Below are 21084 nucleotides of genomic sequence, written 5' to 3' on the forward strand. Positions count from 1 at the left end.
CTAGTAGCTAAAATAAAAGGCCCTTTGTTATTAAAAATTGTTTATGGTCATGGTGACTCTCTAAGTGACCCCAGATCCACAGCTCTAGACTGGATAGGACCGTCTCATCAATCTTACCGTGTACATATTAACACATCTGCCACTCATAAAAATTATAACCTTCATTTAAAAAAAAATCAAAGCATTGAAAAATATTTTGAAAACCAAAATTGCTCCAGGAGGGTCAGGTTTTCCATTTAGATGTTTGTTTTCCAGGCTCCCCTTTCCCTTCTATAACTTTCCATAATAATGATGTCATGCCATCCACATTTTTAAAATGTTTACGTTTTCAATTTCTATAAGTTCTATATCATTTTAATGGGAGTGTGTTATTTTTTAGGCGATGTTAACTTTTGTTGAATACCTGCACGTTTTACTTATTTCTCTCACAACTCACCGTGCTGTGGAGAATATATTTGAATAGTGTTTTTAGTCATTTCTAAGAAGACGGGTTAGTAGAAGATACCCGGTTGTGCAATTCTTAGTACCACTTGGCAGGATTGTGTTCCTGACGCGTCTCCGCAGTTCTCGTAGATCATTGAGTCAGTTCTGTTCTCTCTGGTTCTCCTCCATGTTAGAATGTGCCTTAAGAAATACCAACCACAGGTGGACCGGGCAGAGCATTTTCTGTGTATTGCTCATTGAATTTGCCAACATCTGTAAGAGAAAGACTCTGTGACTGTGGGGCCTTCACAGAGTCCCGGGGGATGCAGCTGGGATTGTTTTTCTAAGGCACCCCCCCCCCCCAGGAAGCTGCACAGGGTTGACCAGACTGGCAGACATGTGTGTTCCCCGAGCTGGCTGAGCTCTGAACTGATTTTACACTCTCAGCGTTTCCTAATCAGAAACCGTAGACTGTTTCTTTTATGCATTTGCACAAGTCTGTGAAGGGTGGCGGTCTGTTTGGAAAGCATCTGCTTGTGTGCCCGCACGCTTCTCCCTCATAAGAGGACATAGTCAGGCCTCACCAGGGACAATGACTGGAAAGCTATTATGCAACCGGCCATCTTTGTTCTTGTTTTACACTCTTACGCTTGGTGAGCCTACTCGTAGGGCCTTGTTGATTTCAAAGATGGACGCAGGAGGTGGAGCAACATGGGAGACAGGAGGACACCCAAGGACTGTTTCCGGCTGTGATCACTGCCTTCTGGGAAGCAGTCACTATGTGTCACCCTGGTCTCCCCACCTAAGAAGTGGGAAAGGTCCCTGCTCTTGGCCCCTCACTCATGTGTGCCTGAGGGAGGTGTTATGACCCAGCTGCCCTAAGCGTTATATTGTTGGGACTTACTGTTGACTTTGAGCTTGGCCATAATAGATTTTCTTGAATTATGAAGCTTTGATATTTTTCCAGTGTGAGTAATTTTATGATGACCAGTTCAGTCTTGAGACTGTTTACCTTGTGTACTGTAGACTTTTATGGCCTGTGAAAATAACTTACGTATTCACTGAAGCCATGGCACACAAGTCAAGTGTGCCCTGGTACAGATTTGTGTGCACCCACATATGCATCTTGTATAAACTTACCTTTTGTTAGCGTCTGAGACGGGGTTTGTTGTCTAATGAAAAAAATTTCTTATGTAACAGTGCTTTTTATAAAAAATAAAATAAAATTATGGTACCATTTTTTTATTATAGGAGCTGATTTTTTATTTAGGCTTTATACTGTTTTGATTTCTCTATGTAGTTGAAGTATGCATTTTCCAGACAAAATGTTAAGTTGATTGTGTGTGTGTGCATGTGTGCATGTGCGTGTGTGTGTGGTTTTTTGGTTTTAGAAGTTTTTTCTGTTATAATCCTTATTAATGGGAAGCTACTTTCAACTTTTCCGTTTACTTGTATTTGTGATCTCACTAGAAAAATGGGTAAAATTTTGTAAGAAACTGTAGGCCTGTGACAGATTAGACTTTGCCACTAGATGGCACTGTTTGTTTGCAGAGCTCCATTAAAAAAAAAGGAAAGAAGGAAGGAAGGGAGCAACTGTGGTAGTAACAGAAATTACTGCCTCATGAATAAAATATTTCTGATGGGATTTGCATTTCTATATTGGCTGAAGACACTGTGTTGAATGTTTTATTAACCAGCCCAGTGCAACTGTCAGCCTATTAAAGAGATCCAATGGTCCCTGTTTAGATAAATAAACTAAATAAATCCAATTCGTCAAATTGTGTTCCTGGCTGTTTATTTTCTATTCTTTTGATGTACAGTTTATTTTAACTTAAAGCCACATCGGTTTAAAAATTAATGGGAAAATGTTATTTGGTGTTTGGAACATGACGAAGCTAATTGCCACAGTCAAAAAGCCATCTCTGTTTTAATGTTGAATTGTTTGCTTAAAGTAGTAAACTTTTCATGGTTGCTTACAAACTGTCTCATGGTCAGAAGTCACTTGACACTGCAAATGGGTGGCCAGAGGCTGCGCTGTCCTCCCCTGTGCACTGCTCGGCTGCCCTGGCATAAGCGCTGTTTGCTTTTCACTTGGTATCCCCATGGTGTTGTGCTCATTTCTCAGATATGACCCACAATTCCTTGGGCATAACAGTAGCTAATTCATTCCTAAATAAATTGTCTTTTATGAACGTACTTTCTTGGTGTACATCAAATATCAAAGGGAGCGGATGACAATGAGGAACTGATACTTGCTGAAGAGACCCAAAACCTCAAGATGATGACTCCATAACAAACCAGTTCCCATCTGTTCATTGCCCTCTTAAAGTTTGTGCTCAAGGGAAATTCATGGCTGTATAATATAACACTACCGACTGAACTAGATAGTTCATACTTGGGCCCTAGGGCTACAACAATATTTGAATAAAACACGTCAATTTTGTGCTTTGCCATACTGAAATACGTCGGTAACTTGAAATGATATACAATGGTTCTGACATCTCATTTCTTTCCCATGAATCTTGAGTTGCTTTTCATGCTATTCTTACTGTGTCTTACCCAGTTCTGCATTGGTGAGGTTCAGAGCAAAGCTTCCAGGGCTCAGGCACTTGTGACTTTGCACACAGCTTTCCAGGGCATTCAGCTGGTGGCGATGGGGCTACGCCAGCTCTCATCTCCAGGGGGAGGCTTTTCAGCCATGTAATAGTAGGTGACGATATGTGCTCTGTCAACTATTTTAAGCTTTCCTATACAAGGAGTTAAAGTAGGGCTCGGATGGACTAGGCAGACTCTGCTATTGATTTCAAGTTAGTATGAACCTGGCAGGCAGTGGACCATGTGTAAAAATGGTTTCGCTTTTGTTGGTTATTTGGCTTGAGTTTGTGTCCTTCTGAGGCTGGAAAAAATCATATTTAAGGGTATAAGAAATTTAAAATATGGAATGACATTGCTTTATTTTTTTATTTTTTGGCCCAGCCTTGGCCTTGTTTTGAAGCATCTAATTCATAAAAGTTAACACGCTTTAAAAAATGACTTCCTGTGAGTGAAAATAAAGGTTCCCTTTCTTGATTTTTGTCTCCTCTAATGTTTTCCCCAAACATCTGTTGGACTTTTATGATTGGCCATTGCTTCCTCATATGCGCAGCAGTGAGTGAGCGAGCTTTGCTTTTCCTCTCCTTTCCTTTCTCTCATTGCGTATGCTCATTGTACATTTTTAATCCAGGTGCACGTTGTAGGTGGAGCGCATCCCGACACGCCTCCGCCTGCTTCCCTGGGCTCTCACCTAACCGACAAGTCCATTTTCAGCTGAAGGGCAGGTACACTTGTCTTATTCGTGGCCACGTGATGTTTTCACTGCACACAGGAAGAAGAGCGTTTCCATTTTCCAGGTAGAAACCTACAGGTTACAGTTGCTATTTCGGTGAGGTTTAAACTTTCCTCTTTCTTGTTAAAGGTGTGTGGCTCAGGGTTAGTCACTGCAAACACTGTCTAATGCAGGGATTCTATTCAAAGGCTTTATTTACACTTCAAAAATATCAGGTAAACATTGTTGCAGGTTTGCTAGAAGCAGTTAATGCCTTATTTTTCTTACATTGTGTGTAAGCTATGTTTGGTCACTGACCGTGTTTCCAAGGCGCAGGTGGAGAATAGTGAAAACCCACGGCGTGTGGTCTTGAACCTTTCTGCAGGTACGTCTGTTCTGTGCTGTAGTCTCCTGATGTGAACCTTTGAATTCCGCGTACATAAGGGGAAACATGAAGGTCCAATAAATATAAAAACACTTGAAGAGCCGCATTAAGTTTTAGTCGGCAACTTTGCTGTGTATAGATGGTAAGCCTATAGTTAGTGAACTTAAAGGTTAAAGTATCTCAAGGTCAGAAGATTCTTGAAAATCCTAAAAAATGTAAACCATCTTCCTGAGGGCTCCGGGGGGCGAGCGGCAGGAGTGTGCACAAAGGACGGGAGCGTTGAGCCTTCCATTGCGTTCTCAGACGTGACCTTCGCATTTGGGTTGCTTTTGTGTGTCAGTACATTTTGTTTTGTTAAAGACATCTTAGAAATTAATCTACAGTAACAGAAAGCAAGCTTTCTCCTTGACCTTGTGGGAGTAGAGACAGAATTAGAGGTAGAGGAATTATGATATTATATAGTTTATGCCACTTTGTCATATGCGTCTTAATACTATTTAGAGTTGTCTTGGTGCTGAGTTTTCAGAACACATGCACTGTCTTTGCCTTTCTTTCCTATTCTCTTTCCAGTTTCTAATTGACTTCCCTGAAACCTTTCAAAGTAACTGTTGTAACTAGAAGCAGACAAAGAGCCTGTAGTTTTCCTAAGTGTTATTAACACGAGCAGAGTTCATGGTAGCATGCCTAAGCCAACAACCAAATCGCCCAGGAGTTTAAAAGCTCCAAAAGTTCCCATTTATTGAGAATTTGGTCTGAAACATAGAAAGAACATGCTAGAAACCTAATGACTAGATTCTAGCTCCTACCAGTGAAACACATTGCAAAGAAAAGAAATCTGGGAGCCAAATAAGAAAACTTCTGAGCTGGTGATAGAGTATTGCTTCAGTGAACTGAGTTCTCGGTATAACACTTATCAACAATTTGCTGCTGTTGGTTTGCGGTGTGATGCTGGGAATTAAACCCAGTGCCTCGCAGGAGTGAGATAGGGACTTAGCCAATGCTCTCTGTCCTCAACCCCAAGTCTGCGTAGTTTTCATATTGACTGTAGCCTTAGTCATTGTAATCCCGTGGTAAGCAGAACTGGGGTGGGGTGGGGTCCGTTAGGGTAACGTGTCCACCTAGAAGAGGCATCCCACCTAGTGCGGATACTGTGGCTGACAGTAGAAGGGCTTTGAGAGAGATGCCTTATGGGAGCCGATACCCAGATTGAGACCTGAAAGATGAGAAGGGGTTGGAGAGAAGAACGTGGTCAGATAGGGTGAGCAGAGTAAAGGCGGGTGGGAAACTCAGGGCAGCTGAAAGGTCAGCCTGCTGGAATCTGGTGTCTTTAGATCTTTCCTCACTCCAGGTAGACTTCCACTCCCACACCGAGACTTTACTGGTGTGGGTGTGATTTGGGCATCACAGTGGAGGGGTTTTGTTTGTTTGGGTTGGTTTTGGTTTTTAGTTTGAGACAAGGTTTCTCTGTGTAGCCTTGGCTGTCCTTGACTCGTTTTGTAGACCAGGCTGGCCTGGAACTCACAGCCATCTGCCTGCCTCTGCCTCCTGAGGGCTGGGATTAAAGGTGTGCGCCACCACATCCAGCTCACAGTGGAGTTTTTGTTTTTGTTTTTTTTTATTTAAACATTTTCTTATTTTGTACACGTACATTTATATTATTACATATATATATACACAATAAACTACCTCTAGCAAGAAGAACCATGACACAATCAGGAATTATATAAATGTTACATTCTTAAGTGTTTTGGATGTTTGTACTTGACAGCCTTGACACAGTGGAGTTTTTTTAGTGCAGTTCTCTGTGCATTTGAATTTGGAAACTAGTAGCTGGTGTGAGAAATTAAAGCCCAGACTCCATTTTGACTGGGAGCTACTAATGCTTGTGCTCGGGAAGTTGTAGCTTTGCACCTAAAACAGTGAAGTTCATTTTTTCCATGTGAGTTGGAGTTCTGTTTAATTAAAAAGTTTTTTTTCTCTCAAATCCCTAAAATGATTTAAATAAAAAATTTAATTACGTAAAATCTGTTATCTTACAATAACATTGTATCAAATTGCCTTAAAATTAATTTCATTTTGATATACTTAGGGTCTATGATAATCTTTACTTGGAGAAAACAAAGAAGATAATGCATACATAATTCTTATGTCTAGGTGGCAACATGAATATTTCAAATTCTCACTTGAGCTTAGGAGAAAACAAAGGCAAGCTGTGAGCTTTAGTTAGTACCGATTGTGGCTTCGACCTGGAGCCCTGAGTCAGTGCAATAGAGCATCTTCATGTGAGCGCTTTCATTTTAAAGGTTGCCATTTCAAATGCATTGAATCAGGCATACATTTTCTTAAAAGGACATGCACTAGTCTGTGTCTGTGTTCCAGGGTTAGAACAAATGACGTATCCTGTATGCAGGTGTGTGTATAAGAACACACAGCACACACACTTTTTGTACTCTGTGAAGTCTTGAAAGATGGATTGTAACTTAATTTTGTACAAGAATTGTCAAGAAATTGCTAGTAATCTCAAAGCAGAGAAAAGGAAATACAGATGTGATGGATAAATGGGAGGGTTAGGGCCAGTGTCGCCATTGGTCTTAACAGAATTGCTCTTTGCCCCCGGTGTCTGTTTTCTCTTGGCAAAAAGCCGGGGGAGTTTGGGACAGAAAGAAAGTGTGCGTGGTTCCAAATGATGCTCGGTGTGCACTAGTGCGGGGAAGGCACTTGCAGCCTGCGGCAGAATTACTAGATGGCTGCTTGCTTCTTGTTTAGGAGAAAGTGGGAGTTCCTTGTGTAGCCAGGTTGGAAACATTTTCAATTTACACTACCCAGAGCTTGTGATAGTAGTTTAAGTCATGGAATTCTCAACCTCCTAATGCTGTGATCCTTTAATACAGTTCCTGGTTTTGTAGTGATCCCAACCATAAAACTATTTTTATTGCCGCCTCATAACTGTAAGTTTGCTACTGTTATGAACTGTAATATAAATATTCATATTTTCCATTGGTCTTACGAGACCCCTGTGAAAGGGTCATTTGACCCCAAAGGAGAACCGCTGACATAGTTATACTTTTTTTTTTTTTTTTTTTTTGGTTTTTCGAGACAGGGTTTCTCTGTGTAGCCTTGGTCATCCTGGACTCACTTTGTAGACCAGGCTGGCCTTGAACTCACAGCGATCCGCCTGCCTCTGCCTCCCGAGTGCTGGGATTAAAGGCGTGCGCCACCACGCCTGGCTCATAGTTATACTTTTAAACTATGAAAAATTTAAAACTATTTCTGAGTAGAATTTAGACAAAAATGTGCAGGTTGGAAAAATACTACCATGTATTTCAATCAAGGGCTGTTTTTAAATCTACTGTTATCTTACACCATGCTAATTATTTTCCTAGTTCTTTAAAACATAGTATATTTATTGAAGTGTTTGCCTTCGTTGTCATAGAGCTATCTTCCAGAAAGTATATACTTTCAAAGTATTATCATTAAATTGACCTCTTTCGAGTTATTTGTTATACCCTGAGGTGGATCTTACAGAAGTGTGCCTGTGTGTCAGAGAGTGTGCCAGTGTATTTCCTACCTGAAAGGGTTTTCTGTCTTCTGACAGTGTTCAGAAACTGTCAAAGCAGTAAAACTGGGCAGGAGATGGCCACAGATGGCACTGTGGCTCACACTGATATTTAAAGTACACCGTGTTGTGGCATGTTGATACAAAAACTTCCAAGACCAAGTCATCATTGATAATCCCTCTGCATCAGAAGTTTACCTTTCCTTCCTGAACAGGCGCACAATTAGAAGTGCTCCCTTCATTTTTAAAAGCGTCAGTAAACACTGGCGATGCGCACTACCTAAGGCTGTTTGCCTGGGCTCTGGATAATGCCTCTGGAAATTGAGTCTCTTTCTATGCTGTCTTTGCAAAACCTTTTTCTACAGGGGCAACATTTCAAATGGGAAAGGTGAAGTGTAGCACCCTGTCCCCTTCTACTTATCTCTCCAAAACCATCACCGAGACCTCGTCACCAAATCAAGGCATTTTGTCTTTTGGAATTCTGTCATGACTGGGGCCAAAAAACTGCTGCAGGCGAGTGGCGAGAGGCACCAGTCACAGGCAGATGACCCGAGGAACAAAGTCAGAGTGGGTGTGAGGAAGGGCCTTCGAGAAAGGGGACACAGGGTCATTCAGAGCGCGCATGCTGCTGCCCCAGCCTTGGGTGCCAGTGTGTCGGAGTCTGTTTGGTAGCCTGCCTATCCCTGTTTCCTGGGGCCTCAGGAATCTCAGCAGTTTTAAGAATTTTCTGTAAGTATGGATGTTGTTAAAAAAAAAAAAAAAAAAAAAAGTAAAGCCTGTACTACAGCATGGCTGTCATGTGCAGACATAGGGACATACAGAAGACCTGCCTGGTGGTGACAGTGGACTCGGCTGTTTACTTGGACTCTGTGCTGTAAACTGGGGTAGTGAATGCCTCCCACCTGGATGCTGATGCTTTGGTGGGACTGCAGTGGTTCCCTACTAGGGCAGAAGGAGATAAGATCTCTCTTAATTGAACACAGGAGTATTAGGCATTCTCTTGGCTCCAGAGCCAGGATCCTTAGCCTCGGAACTGCTGAGGCTGAATGGACTGCTCGTTGTAGCAGGGTGGGCACTGTGCTGTATGGGGTGTTCGCCTAAGCCCCTGCCGGCAGGCAGCCCTTGCCCTGCAGTTGTGACCATCAAAAGGAGGGCTGTGCGGATTCCAGATGTTTCTTAGCGTGGAGATGTATTCATGATTCAGAGCTACTTGGCAAGAATGGTTTCTGGCAAGGTTTCCAGAGATGCGAGAACTTGGGAATTAGCTCTGTGGGACCCCGACAGGCTAGATACCCAGCCATTTATTCTTCAGTCATTTGTAATTTTGATGTAAGACTTGTAAAAAACTAAGAGGCTTTTCTTAACTCCTCCCAGTCTGGATCCAAGGCTGTGGCTTTAAAGTTTGAAGTCCTACTTCTCTGTAGCATCTGTCTTTAAAGAGTTCTGTAGTCTCTTGGAGCCAGGATATCGAGTTGAAAGATGATTTGGTCCCTTAACCAGCCTGTGTTTATTTCACACAAGCTGTGAGCCTTGAGAGTCAGTGTGACACAGCGGGCAGCTACTGGAGTTCCAGCTGTGAGCACCAGCTCTGATGCTAAGCAGCTGAGTGCTGTTGGGCAAGTCACTGTGCCCCAGCACCCCAGCGTCTTGAGCTCTGATGCAAGGCTGATCTCCATGCTCTGTACGGGCAGCAAGCTCTTCGCCTCCTGCTGCCGACAGTGGAGTTCTTGGTCTTTCAAGATGGCTGGTAGTTTTCCTGTAGCTTCGCTATTGTTCTGCAGGCCGTTAGAAAATTAGTATGCTTTGTAAGCTTTGGCTCAGCTTAATCTATTAAATCTCATATTGATACGTCTCCATTTTCACAATCCCTAGACCAGTACTTCACGTCCTTTGTGGAGTCATTTCTAATTATCTGTCCTGTCATGATGGATTTTCTTTACTCTTCATTCACCTTGGTTCTTACATCTGTAACCTGTGCTAGCTCACACACTGTTCCTGTGGCAGAGCCAAGATGATTCTCACTTTTCACGTGTTATCTTTTATTACTCTAAACAGTTACAAATCTTCACGAGAAGAGAGTGTCTTCCGCTCTGCGTCTTATTACAGGTATTAAATAACTGTGGGCAGTATAGACAGTCACTGGATACCTGTTCAATTAGCTGTTAAGACCTAGAATTTATCACCTTAAGGACAACTGTATTCACAGCCATCCACAGCTCTAGTTCCAAGGTATCCAAAGCCCTCTTCTGACCTCTGTGGGTAGCAAACATTCACATGGTATACACACGTACACTCAGGCAAAAATATTCATAACATAAACAATAAATTAATGTAAAAAAGCTTTAAAAGAATGAAGGTTCTGTAATGCTCCACAGAATCCATTTTCTCAGAAATAGTCACGTGTAGGAAATATGACATGTTCCCTGCCAGAGAAGAGCTGAGAAATAGAACTTACTGTCGTCTCCAGCAAGCATTTCAATAACTTTTTGACATTTTCTTGCGGTCCTTATTTACCTTATCAATACTTACTGTGACATATGATTGTCAAAATTTTATATTAAGACCAAACTAATAAATTGAACGTGTTGTATTCCTATCTGATAAAAGTGGAGTGTTAAACTGCACTGACGGGCCTGTTTCCTGAGCTCCTCTGGTGTAAGTGTGCAGGTGACAACTTTGATGTTATTTGTATACTCGTACAGAGAACGCTGACAGCATAACAGCTCACAACTTAGCCTTTCTGTAGAAACAGATGCTAGTTTTGCATTGCATGTATCTTTAAACTTTACCTCAAAGCTTCATTGTTTCTTAGTGTGTTATCATCACTGTTTCATGTGCTTAAAAGTAGCTCTTGCAGTAAGATTCCTGCTTGAGAACCTCCTGTGAACTTTCTACTTAAAACATTGCTACTGTATGTGTCTCACATAGACACTGTATATGTCCATAAGAGTATGTATGTGTGAATGCGTGTGTGTGTGTGTGTGTGTGTGTGTGTGTGTTCATTTCCTGTCTCTTGATTGCAGCATCCATGTCTTCTACAAAGTCTTTGGGTTACTGAGACTGAGGGAGATGGGCGTGCGAATGCCTCTCCTGGTGGTCCCCCTTCTACCACTTTATGCAGACACATTCCTTGGGACATTTTACTAGTTAGGTCTATGCTAAGGGAGAGTTGTTGAGAATGTCAAATAACATTGTAGAAACAAACCATTTCAGAGAGGTTCATAGGAGACAATAGTATCATGGACTGGAAGGAGCCTCTAGTCATGAGTGTTAAGTGTTATAAACCTAGATTTAATTCTTGCCTTAGCCACCAATCAAATTTGAGAATTTCCATAGGTTGCCTGTGTTTGCCGGGGTGGGGGCTGAGGTGGAAATCCCCATCCTCATTTATCAGCAGATGCATTTTGCAAAGATGTCCGTACACTGGGTCCTTGGGTGTGTTCTTCCTGTCTCTGTGTTTATTCCCTCCGTCTCTGACTGACTGGCTAGTTTTAGAAATTGGAATCTTGCATACTTTTGTGTGCAGATTACTGAGATTTGATAATTTGTAAGCAGTAACCATTAGAAATAATGCCATATATCTAAAAGTGTATATCGTGTTCCATATAAGCAAGGAACACATTCTGGTTCCTATGGTAGCATTTCTGCATTTAGACAGAGACCCTTTGACCCTTTTCCCCCTGACCTTGACAGCCATTCCTAGACCAACCTACCTACCTACCTTCCTTCCTTCCTTCCTTCCTTCCTTCCTTCCCTCCTTCCTTCCCTCCTTCCTTCCTTCCTTCCTTCCTGTTCTCCTCCTCCCTCTTTGTGTGTGTGTGTGTGTGTGTGTGTGTGTGTTGTTGTTGTTGTTTGAGACAAGATCTCATACAGCCTTGGCTGCCTTGAACTCATTGTCCTTGAGCCTGTGGACCTTCTGCTCTACTGTCCTTAAGCCTGTGAACCTTCTGCTCTACTGTCCTTAAGCCTGTGAACCTTCTGCTCTACTGTTCTTGAGCCTGTGGACCTTCTGCTCTACTGTCCTTGAGCCTGTGGGCTTTCTGCTCTACTGTCCTTGAGCCTGTGGACCTTCTGCTCTACTGTCCTTGAGCCTGTGAACCTTCTGCTCTACTGTCCTTGAGCCTGTGGACCTCCTGCTCTACTGTCCTTGAGTTTATGAACCTTTTGCTCTACTGTCCTTGAGCCTGTGGACCTTCTGCTCTACTGTCCTTGAGCCTGTGAACCTTCTGCTCTACTGTCCTTGAGCCTGTGAACCTTCTGCTCTACTGTCCTTGAGCCTGTGAACCTTCTGCTCTACTGTCCTTGAGCCTGTGGACCTTCTGCTCTGCTGTCCTTGAGCCTGTGAACTTTCTTCTCTACTGTCCTTAAGCCTGTGAACCTTCTGCTCTACTGTCCTTGAGTCTGTCAACCTTCTGCTCTGCTGTCCTTGAGCCTGTGGACCTTCTGCTCTACTGTCCTTGAGTCTGTCAACCTTCTCCTCTACTGTCCTTGAGCCTGTGAACTTTCTGCTCTACTGTCCTTGAGCCTGTGAACCTTCTGTTCTGCTGTCCTTGAGCCTGTGGACCTTCTGCTCTACTGTCCTTGAGCCTGTGAACCTTCTGCTCTGCTGTCCTTGAGCCTGTGGACCTTCTCCTCTACTGTCCTTGAGCCTGTGAACTTTCTGCTCTACTGTCCTTAAGCCTGTGAACCTTCTGCTCTGCTGTCCTTGAGCCTGTGGACCTTCTGCTCTGCTGTCCTTGAGCCTGTGGACCTTCTGCTCTACTGTTCTTGAGTCTGTGGACCTTCTGCTCTACTGTCCTTGAGCTTATGAACCTTCTGCTCTACTGTCCTGAGCCTGTGGACCTTCTTCTCTACTGTCCTTGAGCCTGTGGACCTTCTGCTCTACTGTCCTTGAGCCTGTGAACCTTCTGCTCTATTGTCCTTGAGCCTGTGGACCTTCTGCACTACTGTTCTTGAGCCAGGACTATAACTGTGTGCTTTCATGCTTAGTTTATCCAGTGATAGACATTGAACCCAGTTCTTAGAGCATTCCACAAAAGCACTCTACAAACTCAGTTGTATCCCATTTATTGGATTCCCACATCAATATTTTTCTGTCCACAACATATCCTTGATTTTGCCTTTTTAATACCTATCAACTATATCAAGGCATTGTGTATGTGTCTTTTAAAACAGTAGTATATCAGCTAGGATAGGAGAATCTCAAGTTCAAGGCCTTCCTGGGCTTCAGATTGAGTACAAGGTATGGTATGTTTATCAAGACTCTGTCTCAAAATGAAAAACAATGTATAATAATAAAGTATAGGATGTGTATCTCAGTGGTAGAATTCTTGCCTAATAGGTAGGAGACCCAGGGTTATATACCCTAAGAATACCCCCTCATATACACAATCAAAAACAAATTATATAAATTTTTGAGTGAAGGATATCAAGTCTGATTTCTAGAAATTTGAAATTGTTGTCCAATTTGTGGTTGGTGGTAACTGAGGAAAGTCAAGTTGGGCTGTCTTATGAGACTAATGTAAAGGCTTCCTAAATTTGGGTAAACATTTTCATTCTTGATCACGATACAGAACTTTGCCACAGCCTTTGTCTACGAAAGACATACTGCTTCATTGTCTATAAATTGTGCAACTTACAGTGATTCAAACTTTAATTCAGGTAAGACTCTGGTTTCCTCTCATTTTTGTAGTCTTCACTTCTTATTAGTTCAAGATCTGTATAATACTAGGTTTTAGAAAATCTTATGACCAAGAACTTAAAGAGTGACAATGCATTTTAGCTTCCAGAACCTAGAAGTATGTCATGAAAGGAGAGAACTTTTGGGTGGCCCAAGACTCAGTCATTCCATAGGCTATCTCATATTTTGCAGCATTATCTCGTCATAAGCAAAGCCTCTTTTTTGATAAAAGCAGAAAGGATAACAGTCAGTTCTCTGGGGTCTTAGCTGTCCCCTCATTTAAATAGTATTGAGTGGTCAGGGTAACCTACTGGCTCTTAGGCTTGAGTGGACATCAGAATCCCAGGAGGGCCTAGTAATTAACACTCAGACCTGCCCCTACTCTAGAATTTCCCATTTGGAAGGACTGGCGGGGTGGAGTGGGCTCCCAGCTCCCAGGAAGGACTGGATCATGAAGTTTACGAGGGTTCCAGGTGGGTCCTGAATCCCCTGTCGCATCACCATGCTTTGAGAGCCCCACAGAGTAGATGATCCCTGACTTACCTGAGCTGGGCTCATCAGAAGGATCTTTGTGTCTTCTCTTTGTGTCTTGACACCAGCTGTGGTGTTTTGAGACATGGCCTCCACAGGCTAATATATGTGAACACTTGTTCTCCACCTGGTGGCACTGTTTGGGTTGTGGAACCTTAGGGGTAGGGACTTGCTGCAGGAATATGTCATGTGGGTGGGCTTTGAGAGTTCATAGCATCGCCCCACTCACAGTTTGCTCTCTCTGCTACATGTTTGTGCTTGCAAGTGTGAACTCTCCACATCCTCTGGCTGCCCACTGTCATGCCTTCCCTGCCATTGTTGACTCCTGATCTGAAACCAAAGGCCAGATGACCCTTCCTTCTAAGAGTCGCCTCGGTCATGGTGTTTTGTCTCAGCAACAGAAAGGAGCTGATTCACTGTCTTTGGATTTCTGCTGTCTGATTTTGCTTAGTGCCTTTTTAGAGCACAGTTTAAATTCCTTTCCCATAGACGCTCCCCCACCCTCAACTACTCCCCCACCCTCAACTACTCCCCCACCCTCAACTACTCCATCCTTGTGTACTGTTAAACAGGATGTTTGTTTACGGAATGTTAGCAAAGTACAATTCCAGAATTGCTCTTTGGGGAAATTTAAATGAAGATTTAAAATGCCAGCAAGAATGCTAACAATTTAAATTCCTTGATTAGCTTTAGGCATCTTTACATTGGGATGACCATGAAGAGGTTGTGGTAATTAGAAGTAATTTGTTAGAAACCTGAATACCCTATTTTTTCTCTCTCATATTAAAACCCAGTTCCCAGCTGGATGCTCATAAGTGCAGGGAATGTAATTGTCAGATGATTAATTGCAAAAGATAGATAATTAGAGCTCATGTGTGTGTCAGACATGTAACCGAGGGGTTGACTACTCACTGGAAGAGGGCAACTAAGAGTAGGTTGGAGTGTGTGGCCACCTTCCTCCCCGCCTCACCTTCCACCCCGCCTCCAGAAGGTTCTCACTTGGTATTTCCATTCTGTTCCCAGCCCTTTCCTCTCCACCATGACTCAGGAGGAAAGTTCCCACTGTTTCAAATTAAGCTCTGAAAATTGAGCTGTTGTCCAGACTACCTTTCTAACATTAAATAACGGATTTGTAGACTTTAGTAGTACTTAAACAAAAGTCTCCACTGAGCCTATGTAAACAATTTTTCCCTAAATTGAGATGACCTATTTTTATTTCATAATTTTCAATAGCTAAATTTTAGGTCCTTTAGCCTTCATGTACTTGGTTCCTGGAACGTTAAGTATTTTCATGATAAAGCATATCTCAGGACAGAGTCAATGGTTGTCCTTTAAAATAAATATATTAATAGTGTTCACTTGAATATATTAATGGTGTTCTTTTTCTAATCCATCCAAAAATTAATGACATAAGAAAAAAAACCCACTCCCAAATCTCTTACAGCAGGAAAATCCACCGTCTCCAGTCTGGTTCACCTGTTGGTTTATTTAAAGTCACAATGAAATTAATAAAAAGCAGGATGTCCCTTCTCCACTTTTATAAATAGTTCTCTTTCTTCATCTTTAAACTTTGCATTCTTACTGAAGAGTTTCTCAGCCCTCAGAAACATGGTTTTACAAATTCAGCTAATGACCCAAATCCAGTGTGTTTGTTGTGTTGGAGTCATATTAAAATAACTCTCTGTGTGTGCGTTGTCATTAATGATAAGCTCATTTTGATAATGGGGCTGCAGATTCTTAGTCCATAGTCCTTGGGGAGATGCTACAATTTTTTTTCTAACTAAGTATTGTTCTGGCTCCTTTCCTTGATTGGCCCAGAAATAGCAATCAGCTGGGGAGCAGGATGGCATGCCTCTTAGCGATCCCTTTGATCTCTGAGATGAGTATCAACATTGTATGCTTCCTAATGGAAGTGTAATTTAATGAAATCTATTGGGTAAACATACTTCAGATGTTCAAAGGAGGTGACAAAATTTTTGCTGGCAGCCAGGACCTGGCTGCTTTCCAGCTTGCCTCTAGCTGCTATGCATATAGCATTGAGAAAGGCACTCAAAATAGGGACACAAAGTATTATTTTCATTGTGTTTCAACCCCCTCCCGTCCCCATTTCTTTCCCTGAAGTTTATTTTTGTGGTGTTTCTACAAGTGCCCTTTGACATGTAACCTCTTCTGATACAAAGCAGGATGTGTGATTCGATCTTGTTTCCAGATTTATTTTTCTGACAGCAGGTGCATATGCATTGAATGCAAGGCATCGAACCCCAGAAAGCCTGTGGGCACGAGACTCACCTAGAACATCCTAGAAGGAGGAAAGTACACTCTAAAGCAACACATTCCCTCACAAGCACTGCTGGAGGGCTGCACATTCCTTTTTGAGGGGAAATGGCTGGGCCTCTTGGTTCTGATGACTGTTGGGAGTGTGGGGAAAATCACCGTAGGTGGAGGAGTCTGGGGCCACACGAACCACTGCACGTCATGTCCACTTTCTCTGGACCTCAGTGTCCCCATATGTACAGTGAAGAATTTGAATTGGATGTTTCCAAAGACCATTTTGATTCTTTCTAAACTGAAGATCAGCACAGTCCAATAAAGATATGACAGAAGCCAGCCACTCCCCGCTACTCCCCACTGTTTGAGTAGTAAGATCATTGTCTTTGAGAAATCTTCATAGAGACTGAGCATGCAGTGGCTCAGCCCTGAGCATTGGGGATGCTTGTCTTGGTTTGCGTTCCCTGGTCTTCGTGGGCAAGGGACAGTGGAGGCTGCTCTGCGTCTAGCCGATTCTCACGGCAGCTTGAGCATCCCCGTAGCTTGCTTTTCCTGGTCTGGAGTTTGGTGGAGCTTTCATGCTGAGTGAATGGGTTCTTAGAAGCAGATTTCTCTTCCTGTGGCAGCAGCACAGAGTCTGCCACGTTCTGCCTGGGATGTAGCCCATGTGCTCCTATGTCAACTTGCTTTTACAGTAGGAACCAGGGGTCACCTGGTACGCTGACGGTTAGATGACGCTTCATCCACAGCTGTCTGAGAGACTCCAGAGCGTCTTTGCTGCTTGTAGTTCTGGCAAGACATGCTTCCTAATTTTAGGTGACGGCAATGCCACTTTCTGCACTGTGTTCATTTCTAGTCACCTCCTCCTGGCCTTCAGAGATTTTTGCCCATCCCAATCCTACTGAGGAACCCGTGGCCAGCAGCACCAGACACTGCTGCAGCTGCACTGGCTAGCCAGGTCCACCTGTGCATAGTAGGGCAGCAGTACACAGGCTGCTGGACTGAAAGCGCACTGAGGATGGGCAGTCTGACGTTTGGTACCCGTTAGTTATGCAGACTGTCACCGCATCTGGGTGTCAGCTGCTTTTCATTCTGCATTATCAAGCCTTTCTGAGCTTACGGTCAGTTTGTCCCTCTTCTCCTGCATCACACATGCTTTCTCTTAGAGATTATTCTTGACAGCCCTGACAAATTCTATCATGTAGGTCTAGCAGTGCTGAGGGGGTGAGAGAGTCATATATGTGACTTTCAACTCTGTAACCACATTAAAGAGTATAAAAATAACATGTCAAGATCATTTTAGTACTATATTTTATTTAGCTCAATTGATCTGAACGGAATCTCAGTATACACCAAGTATTACAAATATTAAGGAGATACTGAGCCTGTTTTCTCACCTAGTCTTTAAAATCCAGTGTATGTCTTATCTTGCACACCCCCAGCATATTTCAGTTTGGACTTTCCATATTTGAGCTCATAATTGTACATGGGCAATGACTGCCATACTGGACACCAGCTCCAGACTGCATTTCCAAGAGCCCTGCTCAGGGCATGAAGACAGAGCATCTTCAGCGTCAGCCTCCCCTTTCCACCACAGAGTCTGATCCGCAGCTCAGTGTCATCCCCAGTGAGACTGAGTGACTGCTGATGCCCAGAAATCTTAGAGTAGGTGGTCAAGGGCAACCAGAACACCACTCCTAGAAGATACGAAGGCGCCCCAAGTGAATCAGTACCCTAATGTTTCTTAAAGACAGCTTAGTCTTACAGCATAGGATCCCATTATTAAGGCGGCTTTTGGAACCTCCCAGTCACCCCTTGTCTGACCTGTGTTCTTGGTAATAAGGCATATGCAGTTTCTGTAAGTCAAATCCAAAAATGGTGCCATTTAATACAATTCATGAGCTAAGGACTGATGGGTTTTATTTTTTTCTTCCGTAAAGGTAGGATGAGGTACCTAACAGCTTCTGGATACTTTGAAGTGGTTCAGAACACTAACGTAAAAAGCACATGGTAAGCGGGGAGTCTTTGACGTCTGTCTTAAGAGTCATATGGTCTCAAAATTCTGTGTGGTTTTTAAAGGTGATCTCTACAGTCAGTACTGCTTTTTGGTATTATTTCATATTTCTCTCTGAGACTCGCCTTTGGGGTCTAGTTTACATACTGTAACACATTTCACGGTAGGCATCCAACCTGATATTTTAAAATTACAAAGACGTTCGACATAAACCTGCTTAAGGGCTTCATTTGCAGCCCTGGTCACTCCAGTGCGCATGCCTCTTTTCTCTGAATATAATTTTGCCTTTTCTAGAAATTGGAAACACGATTTAGTAGCGCATCTTTCATGCACTATATTTTTTCCAAGTCTTATTTATGTAGCCACTTGGGTTTGGTGAATGAGCATTCGTCACGTTTTATCGCTCCATGGTTGACACCATTTGGGTTGATGACAGATTTGTATTCATGCCAGTTTTTTAGTTTTGTTTTCTAAGTATTACAGCTCATTTGGCTGTGAGAATCCACTTACGCACAGTGAGGAAGTGTGTGACAGAGCGCTGTTTCTTTCAGAAAGTTACTGCTGAAGTAGGACTCCCCTGCACGTGCTGTGGGTTAGGGGTCTGCTGTAGTTTGTCTAGAGGTTCCACCGTCCTGGGCACCCACCAGCTGTGGAGGAGCTGGCACCATCTGTTCTCGCCAGCACCTGGTGTGGTGCGCCTTTCTGGTAGCCTTCGAGAGGATGTGGGGTGAAGGCTACAGCTTTGTTGTTTTGTTTTGTTTTTCCTCTCATGTAATGTTCTTGTGTTCTTTCTAATATTGGTGAGGAATGTGTAAAAATTGTTCATATTTATGCAGTACCATGTGGCTTTTGTAAGTATGTACACTGTAGAATGTTCAAACCAGCATAAACGGTGTGTCTCCTCAAACACTTATCATTCTCTCTGGTGAAACATTGTAAAATCTCTCCTATGGTTTTAAAAAACATACACAGAACACTGTTGTCATTGGTAGCCAGCCCGTGTTAGTGTAGCAGAGTGCCAGAGCATCCCTCCTGTCTTACAATAGCTTGGCAGTCACTGGTCCACTCTTCCCCATCCCCTGCTCACATTCTGCCTGGCCTCCCAGAACCACACTTTTGATTCTGCAAGATCAACCTTTTCAGATTCTGGGTTTGAGTGAGCTCTTGTCTTTTGTCGTCTGGTCTGTACACTTAACATAATGGTCTTCAGTTTGACATGTGCTTTTTCAGGTGATAGCATTTTACTGCGTTATGAATTATATTACATTGTATAAATGATGCACTTCTTTTTTTATTCATCAATTGGTGGACACATTAGTTGTTTCTTTTTCTTGACTTGTCAATAGTGTTGCATTAAACATGGAAATGCAAACGTCTCTTCCATTTCATTTTCTCTAGATATAAATCTAGTAGTTGGGTTGCTGGATCTTATGGTGACATCTTGTAAGTTTAATTTGCATTTTTGCATTCACTCACGCGTCTCTTCATATCCTTCTTATTTTTCAGCTACGTATGTGTTTAGGGAAATGCCTTCTCATTTTTGTTAGAATGTTTATCTTCTCCATATTTTGAGTAAATCAGATATATGACTTGCCAGTGTTCTCCTATGTAGCTTTTTCTTCCCCCACCACACATTTCTTACCCCTCTCCCATCTTCTCTCCTTTTCTTTCACCACCCTTCCTTTTCTTTTTTGATAGGTTCCCACTAAGCGGCCCAGGGTGGTCTAGAACTTGCAAGCCCTCTGCATTTGGCTCCTGAGTACTGGGATGGCAGCCATGTGCCACCACAACCAGCTTGTCCTTGTATTTCCTCAATGATGATTTTTGAGTTATACAAGATTCATGTTTTATAAAATTAAATATATCCATTTCTTTTTCAATGTATTATGCTGTTAGTGTTGGGTCTCACAAATTTTTACCTAAACAGGGGACGCAGGACTCTTCTAGGAGTCTTAGAATAGTTTCAGCACTCATATTTCGGTCCATGATCCATTTGAACTATTTTCCTTGGTGCAGTGTGAAGTAGATGATCTCCATTCTTCCTGTTCTGTTTGTGGGTAGCCCATGGTGGAGCTGCTCATTGAAGAGACTGTTCTTTCTTCCAATGACGTCCCTTGGCATGCTTGTAGACACCGAGACAGCGGTGATAAGGAGTTCCTTTCTGCACTGTCAGCTCTGTTTGAGGGATGTGTGTAGCTGCCCTTAGGACAGACCCATGCACTTGGATCATCACAGCATATAATAAGTTGAGAAATAACAAAGTATGAGTCTTCTAACTTTGTTTTTATAAACTGGCTTGCAAATTCTGTGCTCTTGGCATTTTCCTATATTTTCAGAATCATTTGCCCCTCTTCCATGAGAATGTTTGCTAAGACACTGATAGAGATGTCTACCAGAAACAATGTAGACTGATTATGGAAGAAGCTACTATTTTAACAATAGTGTCTCCCAATCAATTTGTTTATAGATTTTGTCCCTCTCAGCAGTGTCTCCAAGTTTTCAATACACAGATCTTGAACTTCTTTGGGGAAATTTATTTCTAAACATTTTATTCATTCTCAATGAAGTTTATTATAATTTTATTTTTGTTTGTTTATTATACAAGTGATCTTTGTACATAGAGTTCATATCCTGCAACTTTGCTGAACTAGTTTTCATTGACTGTGTATTTTATCTAAAATATCCTGTTATTTGTTAATAATGACAGTTTGAATTCTTTATGATGTATTCCTCTTTCATTTATGACTTCTAATAATGAGCCCTTTGCCTTGATTAATCAGATTGGCTTGTCTTATTGCAGGATTAGAAGGGAACACGCAGATTATAGCTAATGCCGTAGATAGTTGTTAGAGTGCCTCAAATGTCACTTCTGTTATTTGTGATGACTGGTGTGACACTATGTGTTACATGCCACTATGTGTTA

General features: G+C 42.4%; 1 protein-coding gene and 1 long non-coding RNA gene across 5 annotated transcripts in view; one reads left to right on the top strand and one right to left on the bottom strand.

The window, feature by feature from the left end:
* Window positions 1–21084, top strand: part of Vti1a (vesicle transport through interaction with t-SNAREs 1A) — a 320246-nt gene that overhangs the window by 18470 nt on the left and 280692 nt on the right. The gene's annotated exons all lie outside the window — the stretch shown is intronic.
* On the bottom strand, window positions 11939–12603 carry LOC127189727 (uncharacterized). Its single transcript, XR_007830674.1, has 3 exons — window positions 12511–12603; window positions 12357–12418; window positions 11939–11984 (listed from the first exon to the last, which is right to left on the bottom strand). It is a non-coding gene; the product is annotated as an uncharacterized LOC127189727 (long non-coding RNA).

Source organism: Acomys russatus, chromosome 5 (genome assembly GCF_903995435.1).
Source record: "Acomys russatus chromosome 5, mAcoRus1.1, whole genome shotgun sequence".
Classification (NCBI taxonomy): domain Eukaryota; kingdom Metazoa; phylum Chordata; class Mammalia; order Rodentia; family Muridae; genus Acomys; species Acomys russatus.